This window comes from Rhopalosiphum maidis, chromosome 4, assembly GCF_003676215.2.
Source record: "Rhopalosiphum maidis isolate BTI-1 chromosome 4, ASM367621v3, whole genome shotgun sequence".
Classification (NCBI taxonomy): domain Eukaryota; kingdom Metazoa; phylum Arthropoda; class Insecta; order Hemiptera; family Aphididae; genus Rhopalosiphum; species Rhopalosiphum maidis.
This window is the reverse complement of record NC_040880.1, coordinates 53,107,358-53,127,430: the sequence shown is the minus strand read 5'-3', so window position 1 is coordinate 53,127,430 and position 20,073 is coordinate 53,107,358. Positions and strand designations below refer to the sequence as shown.

The window sequence follows — 20,073 nt, the reverse complement described above, 5'->3', positions numbered from 1 at the left end:
GTTTTAAAGGAGGTAATGACCAACAGGAGTAAAAGCTTATAGGTTAAAAATCATCTTTAATAGATAAATTATTAAAGGAATATTGTAATAACAAAAATCATGCGTAGTTAGGTTACTTTGGAACTTTGGATACAATAACTTAGGTAATAATATGTTATATTATAATTTATAGTTATAAAATAAATTTCAAGCTATCTTTGTTTTGCATATTCTATAGGACTATAATAGATAGAATGACTTTTGTATTTATTGCCCGTTCACGTAGACTAATAACAATTAATAAATATTGGAAATTAAAATTACTTATACATATATATGTATAGTGTTCTTGCAAAATCCAGAAATTAAAAAGTAAAAACTTAAATACAATTTGTATGGAAATAGTTTCTGAGCGTTGAACTTTCAACTAATTGTACTGTGCGAAATAATTAATTTTTAGCATGTTATGTAATTTTAATTTTAATTTTCTTGTCCATCTCAGACAGTTAAACATTTTTTTACGACATTGTTATGACGTTAGATTTTGTTACATGTTTATTATTAGGAGTACAGACTTGAATACGTGCCAAAGTTAGATCAATAGCGAGTACAATATTTATTATTATCATAATATAATGTTTTAATCAAATCATTTATATTCAACTGTTAATGTATTAGCAATATTTTTACAAAATACTCATATTTATATAGTAAATTTATAAAGTAGCAAGCTAAATGTTTAGAATTAACTAAAAATAGATAGATAATACATCGTTAAATTTAAAGATAAAAATATTTTGATAGCGATTTTTGTTGTACATCGTACAAATACCAAGAAGGCGGCACGTCATCGTGTAGTGTACTCGCTGCAATCCACAGGTAGTTGACTAAGTCATTTTACTATAAATGATTCCGCTATTGAATCTATGCAAGGAATTATTTTTGCAAACAATTTTTTCCTTCCCAAAACTAAACCCATAAAGTATATAAAGCAATTTTATTTATCCATCTGTACTGGTAACAGTGTATTATAATACATACCTACCTAAATTAATTTTTCATCAAGAAACTATTATTATTTATTAGAAAAAATCAAGTTATGATAATCCAAAAAGGATGTGACAGATATAAACAAATGTGATTGTATTATTTTTTAAGCAATACTTTTTTCAATCTTGATTAATAATAATACTATTTATATAACCAGATTTCACCTTGGAAAAATTAAACAAATATAAAATACAGCACTATATCGACGTATCTCGGTTAGTGTAGGTTTACGGGCAAATTGTCATTGGTTAACCTCACTAGTAAACTAATTTGTGTTGGATTGGATAAGGCACTTGGTATTTTTGTATTGGGTCAAATTATTATATTATGACATACACATTTTTAAAAATAAATCTAAATAACTAATGTAACAAAAGTATATATTACTTAGATTAGATTGAAAAATGATTTAATTTAAAATATGTGCCATTCGGTCACATCACATTGTATTTAAAAAATCTGTCGATTTAATGTCCTTTACTTAAGTTAGTTAGTATAATAAGCTCAGAAAATTTACAAATAGCTAAAAATTGTTAAAACAAATAACCTCTCCGAGTCATTAGTTTAAAACATCGTAGCTTAAGACATCATTACAACATGACGTTAACGACTAAGCATTGGAAATAAAAAGTTTTAATTGTATATATTATGTGTATCGTACTTTTATGTATTTTTGGCAGTTATTTTAAACATTTCTCATTCAGTTTTTAAGTTTTTGAAGAAAAACGATCTAATTTAAGATTAAATTACATAATATTTCATCGTTGAAGAAAACTACACATCTTTATTGATTCTGTTTTGTACGACTCTACGGATCATTCGATTGTCAATTGAAAATTTAATTAAGTTTTATTTCAAAGTTTAAAGTAAAATATTATTTTTTTTTTTTTTTTTGAAAACTTTGATGAGAACATTACAATACATTCCATTGTTGAAACCATAAAACATTAAATAAACCACATCGATACATTTATTTTAATTACACTGGTTGGATCGGTGTAAAGCATCTCAAACAGTCTCCCGTTTTCATATTGTGTAAACATTTACCAGGTGTTTAGAGAAAACGTATTTTGGCAGTCTACGTTGGTTGATTAACTGATTTGATAATTTCATTCGTAGCAAATAACTTGATTATTAAGCAGTATTATATTATATTTTGTTGCGGGTTTATGTTTAATTAGTTTTATGAAAAAAATAAAAGTACGTGCGTAAAATCATAGGTCAAACTAGAAACCGAACTTAATTAGATTGGATCCCAGAGAATAAAGTAAAAAAAAAAAAATGGGTATAGAAAAAAAAACAAAATATTTGATTTTAATCTGTTATTTGTAATTTGATATTTAAATAAAATAATTAACCATCTTTTTAAATTTGATTAGAACTTAACTATTTTTTTTTAAAGTATTACGTGAAATTATTTTAGTGACTATGTGTAGAGGACGCCCCCCCGAAATTCACAACTTATCAACTTATTAATATACTACTATAGTATAAAGTATACAACCACGCTACAATGATAATTTTTATTCCATGACCCATACTATTAGGAAATTTTCCGCCAACTCTCTATAGTTTTACGCAAGTTCAAATGAACATAATTATTAATTTTTGTATTTACTAATGCTCTAAACATATACTACGACGACTATGCGTTTCTGCGATATTATGCGATTAGAATTGTTTGCCTTTGAATCACACATAATATTCTAGACGAGAGTATGCACTGTGCAAACAACGTTTTATTTTGATACTAATAATGAAAGTATGTACTGCAATACATGCACATTCAGCAATCAATCGCCGTCGGTGTGAAAAAACATTAAAATGGAAGCGTGCCGATTTGTCGAAAGGTTAGGTTGGATTAGGCGTAATGGCATATATTGTGCATAATGACTGTAGCGGACCGAAAGTTCAAAACGCACGCGGCGGCGGTCGCGCATTGCAAGTATCGCTGCAGCCTCTAAATCCCCCTCACCCAAATCGCTTACCCACGCACCATCACCGGAGGCGCCGATACCGACGATACTCGATCGAGCGTGCCTATAAAATACAATAATAAAAGAACTACCGTTGTTTACGTGAAACGTCGTCGAAGAAGTACTGTTGTCGTCCGCCGCGGCCGAACGATCGCACACGCACGCACGCGCACACCAACACACACGCACACACACACACACACACACACACACACACACACATACACGCACTAGCACCCCGTCTGTATATACGCGCACACACGGACACGAAAACTTGTTTGACTAGGCACGGCCGGTCACCCGCCGCCGTGGAGACTACACACACGCGCGCGCGCGCGCAACCGGCAAGAATGGGACGGAGGAAAATAAAGTTGATCTCGTCTCACACCTGCTCAAGATTCCCTCCGTGTCCGATGAGCATTCAGTGTCTTCGGAGCTCCGGTTCCGTGCGTTTCGTTTGATATCATATCACAGTCTGTACACCGTGTGCGCGGTTCCGCGGCGCCGCCGTCGCGCGTCAAATCCATCATCGCCGGTGCGGTTGCAGTAATAATAATAATAATAATAATAATAATTATAATTATAATTATATAGGTTGGTACCTTATAATATTGTGTTTTTCGCCCGCCGCCGATTTTGGTTCCGTTTGTTTTCTATTTCGTCGTCCGCCTTTGTACGCCGCATTCGTCCGCTGTTGCTTTTGAAAATAATATTAATATTTCAATAAAATAGTTCGTCTTTCGTGTTTTTCGACCGAGTGCGTCCGGTCAAAACATTGTGCGTTCGGTTTGCCGGCTTGACCGACGTCGTCGTGAGAACTGCGCTATAGTCACCGCAAAAGCCGAAAATCTGACGTCGACTTACGAAGGATATTGTACGCGCAGCAGGATTTGAACGCAAGGTCGGTGCACTTTTGTTTAATTAATTATAATCCGTTATAGCGATCGCACTATAGTTTATTACTTGGTCACTACATTTCGCCCGTCCGCGACTTAAACGCCGTTTCCCGCCCGTTTGTCAACGGCGAAACCCGTGCGTACGCGATTTTCGTACCAAACAATGGTATAAAGTGTGGGATTTCCCCAGACTGCCAAAAAATCTAAAACAGCCACCGCAACGTTGGTAACGATTCGTTTCGGTCAACGTGGTACCTGAACGGTTAGCGGTATCAACCGTTGTGGTAACCGCGGGAGTCCCGCCAATGGAATATGCGCGCATTCCACGGTCATTTTCTCGTTCTGAGATCAGAGAACTATTATTATTATCCTAAACTAAGTATATCATAATTTGCACACGGTATCATGTATTCGACTGCTCGATATTTTATCGGATAAATGTGCAATTTGTCGCGACGTGGGCGAAACCCACCGCGACGTTATACGTATTATCGTATATTAAAAGTCTCTGACGCACCTATTAAATTATATATAAATATACGTATAAATGTATATTATATGCATTTGTATGTATTTACACGGCAGCTGTAACCGTGATACAGTCGCCGTGTGTGTCGCATATCATGACAACTGGGTTATAATAATAATCGTCGTTCGCAGAAAAAAATAATAATAATAATTATTATTATTATAAATTATTATGATAGAAAAAAAGCACCGTTGCCGGCTCCCGGAGCACGAAAAAAAACCTGCCGCAGTTGTTGTAAACGCCGTCCGTTTATGTTATTGTAGGTATATCTGGTATATATTATATGGTACACCGAGTCTGTGGCGATGTGTGTCGTTGCAATACTTAATATTGTCCTTCGTAGGTTATACGTTATATAAAAGTGCGGTTTATTATTATTTTATTTATTTTTTTATCGTCTGAAAAATAAAACGCATATTATATACGATACGAGTAAATAATTTTCTTGGTCAGCACTAAGTACTACACGTCATGACAATAATAATAATAATAATAAAAATAACAACAATAATACGCGCAGCGGTACTGCCATCGAGTTCGCCCACATTCCCTGACGCGCTCGCCGCTTGATGTCCACCACATTGGGCTCATGTGTTGCCGAGTAGGAATATAATTCCAGTACAGTGTACTTGATATTATTATACTTTGCACATGGGCATGAATTACTACACTTTTCATAGTTCACTTTTGCTTGTATAGGAACCTATTAAAATTACACGTTTTTCGCATATTTTTTTTCGTTTCGCTATTTTCAAGTATGACATGGTAACATTTTTTCACACCATTTCGGTGTTTACGGTATCCGACCGATCCCACATCAAAATTATTTCCGGAGGAATTCCATCATTGAATTCATAGCAGTTATTTTTGATGTATCTACCATTAATTTTACCCATGTTGGAACGGTCGTACCTATAAGTAAATACAACAACCGTATCTCGATTTGTTCGATGTAAAAATATACACATGGCTTTAGTATATTGTCCATCTATGTATAATAAGTTTTGTTTATAATAATTTTTCACCATTTCGACTTCAACCCGTATTATTTGTGTTCCGATGTTGTTATCGACTCGTCGTGTATAATAAGTGTATGTCCTATATATACATATAATATAATATTATATTATTATACACACGCGTACTTATGTGGTATTATAGACGTATAGTCAGTGGCTATTGTTGTTGACCAGCAGCTGAGTGCTCCGTCGCATAGTGTTTACTCCGCGACCTTGGCATTAGGTAGAAATATATAAATCACTATACTTTGCTTTATTATCCAACTAATATATTGTAATATACTATTATTGTATATATAAAACACTTATTCGCTCACGTCACCCTATCACCTCTATCCGACAATTAACTGCGTAGTCTACATATAAACGACGACGTAGGTATACTATTATATATTTATACTTGAATCTTCGCTATGAATAAACACTGGTATAGGTATTACTGGAATATTTTATACAACTTACCCGAGTCAAGAATAATCTACGATTAAAAATTAAAACTACTTTTTTTTGTTGATAATATTGCATTATAAATTATTAATTACTATATCAATTAAAATAATTTTTCATCATACATTTATAATATACTTTCATTTCCCAGCATTATCATAATATCTACTTTTAATTGTTTTCGCTTTTGTTTTATTTCCTTGTATGAATCTGCTACAACAACAGACAACTTATGAGTTGTACATTTTATAGTATTTATTGTTTTAAATTAACTATTTTTATATTAAAACATTATAATAAAAATAATTTATCTAACTATTTTTTTTGATACATATTACATATAAAATCTTAACAAGAATATTAAGATAACACAGTACTATAAGATATGCGTTGACATTAATGTCTCAAAATTTATTTGTATTTTTTATTACCCTTGACATAAATAGTGGTTATACTATGTAGACCACCAATCACGGAATATCACAAAATAACCACTAATAATAGTAACTTATTAGTTATTAATTTATTATTTCATAATGTATGTACAATATTTATAAAACTTTAAAAGTTTAAAAAGATGTATACATTTGTATTCAAAATATGTATTATTACCTCTATAACACATTTATTAAATTTTTTTTCTAACTGTAAATAGTATTAATTTTATTGTTCAGATAATTAAAACATTAATAATTTATAAAATACATAGCATTCAATACTTACATGCATGTGTACACGCCAATATAGCAGGGCCGCAGGGACTGAATCAGCGGCGGCGGTGTTCTATAACCCGTCGTAATAATAATTGACTATGGCCATTGTTTCGCAGTCTTGCGTTGAGTAAAAAACGGTCGACGACAATCACATGACAATAATAATTGTCGTTTGACAAGGTCTTGTTGGAATAAAAATAAATAAATACACACACACAAATGCGTGCGTAATATGCATACGCGTACCTATATCTATATAATATTAAACGTATACATTACAATAATATATAAACCTTCGCGTGCACAATAGCTGATCATTTTTAGCTTTCGTGGGAAAATTACGGGCGCCGTCACCGTTAATTAATGAAAAATGAAAATGAGCGACGCTGCTGGCCGAGTTGTGAGTACGCGATTTATTAAAACACGACAATACAATATCATAAAATAATAAGTACCTAATTGTAGTAAATAAATATAATATTATATCTACGTGTATCATGATAGGAATTATCGATTATTATTATTTATAGTAATAATAATAATTCGTATGTCCCTACCTATGTATAATATTATGCACGTGTGTGCATATTATTATTATAATGTCGAAGCAATTCTCTCACAATGGCGTTTTGGTTTTCCGACGTATATACAAGTTGCTCAAGCATTCTGAATAACTATTTATTTATATAGGTATATATATTATTTTTTAAGCGACAGCCCGCGATAGGTGCCTATACTTAATGAGCGTCGATCGGAGCCGTTCATGCGTGTAATAATAACAATCACGCGACGATGGAAATGAGAGCTATTCTCTCATTGTGCGATATAATAATTACAATATAATAGCCGGTGGCGGGGCTACTGCTATGGAAACGGGGTGGTGGTGGTTGGTTAACCTATTATTAATTGTAAATTACCAGGTAACTTTTGTATTATGATCGAATATAATGCGTATTTGTTATTTAATATTTCCGAAGAGAAATCGTTTTCCGTATGTATAATAATGCTATTATAATAGTATAATACTATATTTATGGGTTTGTTGTTAAAACTACGGTTGATGTCGTTTAAAACCCCGTTCGTTTTCCGACGTTGATACATAATATTTACGTTTATAAAGTATAACAACGGCGACCAACCACGATTTACGTGATTGAAAGAGACAAGAGACTTAAACGACGTTATTTGATAAGCATACTACGACGTAGTATCGTTGGGGAAACTCCACGCGTATAATATATGCCGCGGAAAAGAAAAATATAGAATTATAACACAATGAACGTACACTAATAAATTATAAAGCCACTCACACTGTTTTGTTTCAACGTGACGCGATGGGGACATGAGGCTAATAAAACTAATTATTTTAATATTTTATAGTTTTTTTTTTCATATAAAATTGACATAATGAATTAACATAAAACAATTATATTATACTTTTTAGTATAAATTTCAACCATGTGAAACGAAACTTCGCATGTATACAAGAATACTGCGTTAAAGTCAATTTATCACTTATGAAGACATATACATACGCGGCATGTGCCTATATAGGGGACTTTCGCAATACAACCTAAAACATCTTAAATGCTATAAATAATAATTTTTATCGCATGACGAACTCCATAATGATTTACACTGTGTAAGAAAATTAAAAAAAAAAATCTTCGCGCATTACGTGTATACATACGTTTCTCCGGCAGAGCGCCCACGACGGTTGTGGCCCCGGGGCAGTGGCAGAAACCGGAGAACCCAACGACTTGTTTATTTAATTTAGTCGCTGCTACATTTCGAATTTGACTACTGCGCCTTCGTATGTTGAAGTATTGTGTGATGTGTTTTTGCGGTTTTCATTCTTAGGTCGCAGATTTCTCGTTGTGAAAACAACAATACGAGTATAGTATATCCGACTATAATACCGCATCTAATATTAATAAACCAATGTTTTATATATGTAGTTACATTGGTTTTTGAAAGGAATTATATTGATCGAATTATATAGAGTATATTTTTTATAGTATAACATCGGGAGGTAATGTATTGAATAGACACATCGATTCGTGGACTACGGTAATAGGTATACCTATCAAATATGTTATATATTTGCGTAACTTAAGTGGGCTGTAATGTTCGTATAACAGTCACTGATATTTGTAATAGTTTTGCACATAATATAAAAATGAATAATTGATGTATAGATAGACAGAGAGAGAAACGAAAAACTTATCGTCAACGACTGCGAAACAGTGTTTCGAATGTTTCGATGATCACGCTATACATAGTAATATGAAATAACAATATGTTATAAAATCTCATCAATTTGTGATTGTGGCTACGAAACAATTGCTATATTAATAATATATATATTTTTTTGTCGACAACACTTAACAGCGGTGAAAGTACACAATGCATTGTAAACTATAGATACCTACTCTATAATATGCAAATTTTTCAATCGTTTGCAGCGGGAAATCGTGCGTATATTTTTTTGGAACTCGACTTTTTTAGCCCATGTATCTATTTGTGTGATTTCTGTAATACTGAGCATTTTCTTAGATACAGCTATTGTATTATTATAAATAAGTGATATTGCATTTAGAACTTGGAAAAAAGAAAAACGATATTTTACGTATATGCAGACATTCTTCATGTACCTACCATAATATAATATTATATTTACTTTTTTTTTCTTGTGTTATTATTACTTATTATTAGTTTAACGTTTATTTTCCATAATCATATCAGATAATATCGCAATGAATATAAAAATAAATAATGAGTAAGACGAAGACCTCTTACAAAATGTAATCAGACTCGACGTGCGATCATCATACGTAAACTCGTTTTCAATGCACTCATTTTTCACAGTTGATGCAAAATGTAATTTATCACTACTTAGTACAATACATCATTTCGTTTGAATAATATAGCGTGACAATTTTAAGTAGAAAATATAATTTAAATATAAATTATTTTTTCTCAGCAGTGTTTGTGAGCATAATTTTTATACATACAGTCCATAATATTTATTATTTGACCGTCCTGTGCATGAGTGTTTTTTGTCATAATAATATAGTACAAACTTAGCGAAATCGTTAATTAGTTGTGTAAAATCAGTAGAATTTGTATGTTCACGGCATACTTCAATCGTATAAGTATTATAATAATATTAAGGTAGGTATATGCACACAATTTACTCATTTATATACATTTACTTCGAAATTAAAGTTTCTAAATCGCATATTATGTAGATACTTATACGTTATAATAATTTATAATATTGTGGATTTAATGATAAATTACTTGCCCGTTATATTTATATATAAATATATATATATACTATGTTAAACCAGAAAAATATCATGATTATACATTACACTAATTATAATTTATCATAATATGATTTTACTGTAATACTCTTCTTGTTTGCACGTTTTGTATTCGACTGTTGTATTTGCACAATATCATTAAATTAATATAAAGTTATCGTTTATTTAAAATTAAGCTTGTCCTAGGAGTAGAAGAACTATTTTGGATGTTTGAGGATCTGAACATTTTAGCAACAAATAACAATTATAATAATAATAATATTATGTATACGTGATAATATAATAATATAATAAATATAAGATCTAGTATAAGGTTAAACGTTCTCGTCGATTTGTATGGATTTAGACAACAAACGCAATCAGTACACAGTACACAGTACTACACATACACACACAATAATAGTAAAAAATAGATATAATATATATATATATATATATATATATATATACATGTAAAAAAACGCCATCAGTAGCACTATTAAAGATAGATGATAGACGGTGATTGAGAGAGAGACCGAGGGAGAGAGCTGCAGTTGTTACATTTATACCGCGTGTTCCGGTCGGTTCAATTAAATTTAATTGGATTTTAACGACGACGACAACGACGACTTGACCACCGCCGCCACTGCCCGTTCGCGAGCTCTACTCCATTTATGCGCGCAGGCTTGCAAGTGTATGTGTGTGTGTGCCGGACGGAGCTTTTATTGTTGTTGTCGTCGTCGTATACCGCCCGTACGGTTTTTACACGCAATTATCTCAGTAAACCGTCTCTGCATCGCCGAGACATATATACCTACAACAGGCATACAATCTTCGCGGCGGCGGTGACGTGACGGAATGCCATCGCCACCGCGCCTCCGCTAATGGTGCGGTAACAGACGGGGCACGATGCAGCACGCGACTTACGCTGCGCTTTCGGTCCGTTTCCGTCGTGTTTTAATAAAACGTTACAGTGGCAATATATTATATTATTATACTGCAGCCGAGGCAGAGTCCTCTCGAAATTTATTGATACTTAACTAGATCATACGATATAGCTACAGTGCTACACGTGTTTACTGTATACAGAGTACAATATAATATAAACAATTTCGATCTGAAAATACTAATATATTTTGAAATGCATATTTTATTTCAACTGTAAGAAGCAGTACCTTATATAACTTAAATATGCCAGTTCATAGAAAAACTATATATAATTTCAAAGCAGTATTATCTTATGGGTTGCAGGGGTTAAAATAATCAGGCCTACGGTACGTTATATAATTAATCATATAAAATATCAAAATAATTAAAATATATTTGTCATTTATTGAACTTAAAAAATGATTCTACTATTACCTTTCTCGCATATCAGAGAATTAGACATTTGTAGCAATACTATTCTAGTATTCTATACTCAGAGAATATGTCCAATTGCGTCCTTTATATAGATTGTTTAACGTAGTTTTATGATTTTTTGCTGAATGATGCAATATTTAATAAACCTTTTAACAATGTGCAGTTGTAAATTAAGTAAAAAATTCTAAAAAAAAAGATACTTTAGGTAGTACAAAAATAGTTATGATAGCAGTACACATATAGGCGTCAAATAACATTTATAATATTCTGTGATAAAATAGGTGTTGTAAATTATTGTTTTTTTTTTTCTTTAAAATTGCCCGTAGGCCAACTGGACAAAAATGGAATATTATGTTACGTACATTACTCCGCGATGCAAATGGAAACGATCTGAGTGACGGGAATAAGTGGCGGCTAATATTTAATTTTAGACCGGCGCTACATACTACTGCGAGTAGAATTATGCGTGGAACTATGATCGTGATGTGCCCTAATTTGGCAATGACGGCCATTTCAAAGTCGATAAAACAATAAATTATGGTATTACGTAAAGACTGCACGCCGAGCGCAGATTAAATACCTACCATCATGTACGTACGTTAAAGTCTCCGTTAATATCTTATATATTATTACAATTATAAAAAGCGTCGAATTCTCATCGTCTAAATCATCTCGATAAAATAAATATAACTTTTTGAAACTTTTCGCATACCACCAAATAGATTTGATTTCGTGTCAATGTGTACCTATATCATAAAAAGCTCGAAGAATTTTTTTAAATGATTATTTCACATCAAAACAAGTATATAGTTATATTTATATATCACGGGAGCTGTTGACGATGTGTAAGAGTGTTGGAATATTTAATAAATTATATTTTATACAACTATATATTATTCATCATTTGTACCTACATAATAATGATAATAACTGCAATCGTCACCCATACGGCGTTGTCGACACGACTCGCGATTGGTCGGCCGCGGGTAACGCCTCCCCCCCTCACCGTGGCAATATAAAAATATAAATTATTATTTTTATTATACGCGCGCAGGTATAATGTAACGATGAGGCACGCTTAGCGGTTACCTACCGCCGCCGCATACCCGGTCATGGTATTTTAAGCCACTGTGCGCGGCTATAAGAGAGGAGGAATAATAGACTAAATTATAGGCAGGTGCGCCGAGTGTTGCCATTTTTTTTGTCCCCACACCGTCGTCCACAACCGTTGGAAACAGTAGTGCACGAAGATCCATAAAACATCATACGAATGTAAAGTCGTTTTGCTTTATAGGTTTTGCTCTATCTATACGATTTGTTAATTATAGGTATATAATCAAATTTTAATAAGCCATAGTTAATTTAAATACTTCATACTACTATTTCAAATATTTAACATGCACTGTATAAAGTTAATATATTATTTTTTTTATAATAATACCTATTAGGTACATTTTCAAAAATATTCCGACATTATTCAAACCATTTTTATCTCATTTTATTTTGCCATTAAACTAGCACTTATTTCAATTAAAAATATCTGTTCATTTTTATTATATAAATGTGTTTGGGTCATAAAAATGATACTGATATGTTCTTGTATATTCATAATGAACGTCTAATTTCGATTTAGTAGAAAAAAAAATATACGATGTTAAATTTTCATTAGTGTACTTGGTGATAAATTTCTAAATCGTTATAGTGCTTCGTTGGTCTTTTGTTGTTGATTTAAAAATGTATTACTATAATAAAATACGCAAAGAACATGCGTGTCAAAGATTTAATCTCTGAAAGTATTTTACGAATTTTAATGAAACTCGTAGGTATATGCCCTTAGTTTAAGTCTTTATCGTAAAAAAATATTGCGATCATTTTTATCACTGTTTTTGCATATTTTCGAAACTCTTGGGATGCTTATATTTACGCGTGTGTGTTTACTTCAGTGGGTTTCGAACGGATTACAAAAAAATAATTCGCGCATGCCAAATGATTGTCGAAAACGGACTACATTTTGGGTCATTTGTGTGCAAACGAGATTCACCTTGATCCCACTCATGAAATACTCCAAAAACCTGTTTAATGCTAACAGTTCCCATTGTATGTTTACTTACACACCTTTATATCCGTGTGATGTGTTACCACTGTCGTTGTTGTCGTCTTGATCTCGCAGTGATTAATAGATCCTGTACAGTCTAAATCTGTTTTAAGTTTATTATATTAAAATATTAAATAGCTGTAGCACATGCGATTTTAACTGAAAACATGTAATAATATATATTTATTTGATTACCTTATAAATTATTATGTTTTTACGACTTCCCTAACCATATTTGTTATTGGTACACCATTTAAACGGCAACTAATTATTTTTAGATAGTACAGTTTCTCATTTTATATTTAGTTACATAGATAATTCAATAAATTATAATATTTATAACAATCATTAATATTATACTATATTAAATTAAAATTGTTATTTAGTTTTCATACGTGTATATTGATTATTAAGTTGCTTAATTTTTAGGGTCTAAAAATCATACAATGTATAATATATTTTCACGCGCAGTGTAGGTAAGGTACAATTTTATTTAATAGTAATCAATTGTAATTTAGTATAGTTAAACTTCAGTGTTTTTTTACTATCTAAATGTATGCCTTGAGCTATTGAATATTATTTCTACATTTATATTAAATTTAATAACTTGTTTATTACAATTAATAGAAAACTATAGATAATTTATGAAATTTTGTCAAAACTCGAAACGGGTTTTATATTGTTATATACATTATTGAAACCACGTTCTTTGCGTGAAATGGGATACATTTTTTTAACACTCTTATTAAGTTATGCAACGATCTAGTTATATCTCTGGATCGATTTCGGTAGCTGTTTTCTTACAGCGCCTATGCAATTTTTAATTGAACACAGTTAGTTTGGATGTGTTAAATACTAAAATATGTTTATACGTTACAAACTATTACACGACTGCTGGAAAATATGTTTGCAGGGGAGACGCGTCTATAATAGACTCAAATATTAGTACATAAATATTATAATGATTAAGTATATATACCTATAATTTTCTTTCATAACTACGTATATTTCGAAAGGTTTTTGTTTCTTTATTGTATAATTGTGCCATTATATTTTAAATGTAAAGTAAGAAGGAGAAGAGAGAGTAAAAACTAGTTTAGTACTTTTAAATAAATGCAAGATCTGTAGCAGTCTATTTAATATTATTATTACTATCTATCTCTAGTTAGTTGTGGTCCTCTCTAGGTCTAGACCATTGTAATTTGCGCGTATACTATATTCATTTATTTCGTGTGTTTTGTATTATTCGACCAATTCTCATTCACAGATAATACAGAATAATAGTAAATGTAATCTAAATCTGCGTAAGTTGTGTGTCTAACCAGCCGCAAAAGTCAAACCCGACAATAATCGTATGCGATGCATAATAATATATGGCGCAGTTGGTATATTATGAATGTATCTATTATTTTTTTTAAGTAAATTTTTTGCTTATTATTGTTTATATAGACAATTTCAATCCAGTTTATCAACTTTTACCGGAACTAAAAATGCACATGATACGCAGTGACAGTATTATATATATATATTTATACGGTGGCAGTGCTAAGACGTTTTATATACTTATGCAGTTCGTTTGCGCGTTTCACTCATGATATTTGTCGTATTTGGACAAAATTTAATCGATTCCAATTAATCAAATTCATCTTTAGTAGAAAATAATAAATACCCTGTAAATCTTCTCACCATTTAATAGGCTTTGTTATAACAATAATAAATTGACATTGCGTTTCTTGCTTCAACTTTTAAGTAGGTATGTACTTATAGGTATAGTAGTATAGTAAATTGATTTATTATTTTTATCGATCTAATGAATTATGAGTTTATGACATTTAATATTACACATCATAAATATAATTGAATTACATAGAAACAACAAATTATTGCCTTTTAAGTTGTAATATTTATAAATAACATTTTTTACAATATCATACTTTATAATATAAAACAAATTCTATCAATTTATGATTGGTTATAATAAAATAAAGAACGGTTAATTTTATAAGCACTGTTACAATATTAAATTAAATTCCTTATTTATTGTATATTATTTATTTAAATATTTGATTAATTTCAAAATTTGTGTGTAGATATTATATGGGTTATGATATTGAATAAGGTATTTTATTAATAGTTAGTATTTTGTATTGTGGTTGATATTATTCTGATTTGCATAAATCATTATTTTTCTATAACATGTATATCGACTTCGATTTTTCTTGTGCAGTTATTTCTTTATCTTTGTTCATCTCCTTTTCGACATTCAAATCATTAATGTCAATGCGTGATCATTCTTCTTCGTGGTATATTTTTGGTAGTTTTCATTAGATAACCTCAGTTGATTTGATAGACATTCAAATTCTTTATAATATATTTCTATATAATATAGTTATTTATTAAATTTGCTTGTGTTTATTATTATTTGTTTATTTAAATTTTGTTGTATTATATATATATATTTTTAGATAGTTATTAGTTTATTAATAATACATTTGAACATTGATTCGAATTTTTCATAAATAGTTTCATCGTCCCAAAAGTACTTGAATTGCCTATATACTTCGCCGTCCGTCCCTTAGAAAATATTCTTTTAAGCATCTATAATAAATAATAATATTATTTTGATATATTATCATACAATTAATAACCGATGTAAAACCATATCATATGATTTTAATGATACCATGGTACATGGATTTTGGCTGACAATGAAAGTTTAGTTAATCCCCAGTTACATACACAACAGTATATAAATATCGGGATTTTAGTATTTTGACACATAGATCACTGGTAGGTAATACATAATTTACTCAAGACGACTTAATATTATAGAGAATTATTGACTGAAATTATTCAATAAAAAGCTATAACCTATAAATGACATTTGTTTTCTTATTAATTGGTATACCACGTTGTTTTATTATAATTAGTCCATAGTACCTACATATGCGTAATCTGACACATTTCTAAGAAAAAGATCATCTGTTGCAAGTGTATAGATAATATTATAGTAAAATAAGTAACCGGTTTTTTTGGTTTGGAATTAAAATTATATATACAATATACATAGATAAATTCAAAAAATAATAGTAATATTAAAAATAATAATAGTAAAATAATTCTCCATGATAGTCATTATGCGATAGAGACACTTATGAAATTCGTACAAGATCGTATGCAGCGATGATGCTGTTATTTAACACTGAAGAATTGATATTATCTTTGTTGGTAGGTACGTGATAATATATTATTAAGATGAGTTGAGATCTTTGCCTATAGACTTATTTCTATTAATATAATGCCAACCCTATATAAATAGTTATAGTACATACTTCTTCATACACAAATATTTTATTTTGTATAATGTGTTGCACGAGAACGTGGATAGCAAATAAAAATAAAAATATGTAATACAAAAATAAGAAGAAAAACGAAATAATTGATATTTTTTCCTCTTTGAAAACCGGATTGACGACGTAGTTGGAGTTTATAACGGATCGACGTGCGAGTTTCTGCAGCACCACGTCGTAACTACCGGGTGCGAGTTTTTCTATCATCCGTCTCTTTCTCTCTCACACTGTCTTTCTCTTACCGCTTATATTATTATTATTCTATTTTAAAATAGTCGGACAATCAACAGCGGACTACTAAATTACATAGACACCGCCAATTTGGCAGCTTTCCAAACTTAAAGCGTAATATATATACACGCATTATACGCATATACACGTACGGGCTATAATATTATGTTTCTATGTATATTTTATATGCATTTTTATTGTTATATTGTATTTTAATTTTTTCCCTATTTGCAAAGCTGACGACGATTTCGATGATAACAATATATGAATAATAATAATAATGTCGATGAATATTTCAGCGCTATATTAAAGACGCGTAAGAAATTCGACAAATCGGTTCTATAATAATTAATAGCAGCCACCCATTATTATGCTATGCGTTTATGTATATTAAGTGTCATGTAAATTAAAGTAATTATTATTAAAATTTCAAATTTAATGATCTTTAACAAGCGCCTTTAATTTTACCCATAAATCGGGTGTTTGATAAATTAGATATCTCTTAATTACTAAATAAATTATTTAATACCTCCATGGAATAATAACAGATAATTCTACTTTACCCGTACATGTATAATGTAATAATTTAATAATCCCATTAATTAGTTCGTATTATCATTTATTAGTTTAATGACCGAGACTTATTGAATACCTTTATAGTTTATTGATATATTTTAAAATAACAATTTTACAAAATATAGGATGCAGATTTTATTTGTTATAATATTAATATACGATAAATATGAAATCCATCGAAATATAAATTCAAACATATGGATTAAGTTAAATTTTGATATGTCTTCAAATCGTTTATAATTGAAATTACACTTACCTATGATAATAGAGTTAGACCGTAACTCTATGTATATTTGTTTTTCATTACATTTATGAATAAAAAAAACTATATTTACCTAACTACATTTTTGTATTTAGAATAATATTATATGATATGTATATAAAAAGTTCTATATAAACTTATTTTAATATTATATATATATACGTATATATGTTGTGTTATTTTGTAGATTGATAATGAACATTTTTATAAATTTAAATTACGCAAATATTATTCACATTCAACAAGTATATTTTTTTATTGAGACTAAAAACAAGGAAATTATCATAATAACGTAATAAAGTTGGTTACTATTTTTAAAAACCAGTAAATGATTATTATGGTTTAGATTTAATCAATAAGATCTAATGATGTTGGAATGAAAACAAATAAATAATTATGCAAATAACAATTAATGAATATAATTTTAACAAACCTGTTTAGTTGATCGCAAATTTATTTATGAATATATTAAATTACTAATAGATAAAATAGATTGCATATTTTTTAAATTTTCCACCAATAATTATTTACAAAAACAAATGACATAAAGTTTCGTTGATTAATTTTTTTTTTATACACATTAAACTCAAAATGTGTAGCTTGTTTTGATACATATAATATTATAATTATATATAACTGACTACTTGTTTAGGCAATCGATTTTAAAATAGTTATAAAACATTTTTGCATAATTATACTGAACAATATTTAAAATTTAAGATTTTCTTTTATTTAAATAATAAAAAAAATTAAAAACCGAATAAATGTTTCCTTATAATTTAATGCTTTATTTCATCTGATTTTACTAATTTCATAGTTTATTTAAATAAAAATAATTTAAGTAATTAGTATTAGTTTTACAATAACTTAGTCAATTTTATCAAACGTATCACAAAACTACCTGAATATTTTTAAATACAAAACAATGTTGAATAAACCGGTTGTTAAGTATTATCAAATTGTTAACATAGCTAACGGCTCGTATGGTACTATAGTTTACGATAAAAATGGTATATTTTTTTAATAAATTATGAAACAAGATTTATATATCTCAAAAATAAGTATTTTAATGGGTTAGGGAATTATATGTAAGTGTTTAATTAAAAATATTCTCAGTTTTAATTTAAAATGAATACCTATGAGTACTAATAATCTGTATAATTAGGAACAGATATATAAAAATTAAATTCTTCAATATAATATATAGTTTGATTTTTTACTATTTACAAATTTAAATATATATCTTGTAATATGTTTGACGATAAATACCCATTTATTGAATATTATTGTTTATTATTAAAAATTGTATGTATAATTTTGATAGATTATCAGCCTGATAGATTTGTAAGTTTTCTCTATTATATTCACATAACTATAATACAAACATAATAATGAAAAATAATATCAGCGGTAACTGTTAAAATATGCACTCTATATAGTAGGTTACATTTAGGTCGATAAGGCAATAACCGATTGTATTATATTATTGTTTACTCTATTACGGTGTCTTGTCGTGGTCTTGTCCTCAATCTATCATTTTAAAATTATAGTAATAAAATATATTATTATATTATATCTCAGAATGGGCAACCGACTTACCGAGCAAGGGCCATTATCATATTATGTGAGTGTGAAGTGTATTATATGGATTTCAGTGGAGCACAAAAACCTAAGCATGTATAATATGCATTTAAATTCTACACTGACAACGATGGAACGGATGATGTTCTTCATAAATAGCCACATAGATATATTATGATAGTTTTGTATCGTTTTTCGATTTATGTCTAAATCATCATTTTATTTTCCTCTTTATATTATTCTAATATAATTTTTCCGTAATCAATCAAATAATTTTTTTTTATATTAATTTTTTTAAACACTATTGTCTTTTATTGTTCAAAAATTATTATTGTATATTTACATTGTGTACCTAACTATATTCATTAGTTCAAAAATAATATATAATTCTACATTTTTTACTGCTGAAAAATATATTTATAGGTTCTAATGTTTATTATTAGAATTACATGCATATTATTATAAAATATTTTATTTTTATAATAGTTGGATAAACTTAAAAACTATTATTGGTTTTTCCCAATGTTTAATATTGGTTTTTGTATTTGATACTAATTACTAATTACTAATGAACATAAAAAGTATTTTAAATGAAATACGTATAATTGAAAAATGTTTCTATAAATATAATAATTTATATTTTTAATTACTATTTAGTAGTATAGTAATAATTAAAAGTTTTTATTATAATTACTTAGC

General features: G+C 29.4%; 1 protein-coding gene across 1 annotated transcript in view; it reads left to right on the top strand.

Annotated features, from left to right (window-relative positions):
- Positions 1-3,447: 3,447 nt before the first annotated feature.
- The window catches only part of LOC113556557 (myb-like protein I), a 156,814-nt gene continuing 140,188 nt past the window's right edge, over positions 3,448-20,073 (top strand). The window contains exon 1 of the mRNA XM_026961585.1: positions 3,448-3,906. The gene's annotated coding sequence lies outside the window, so the exon portion shown is untranslated. The remainder of the gene's footprint in view (positions 3,907-20,073) is intronic.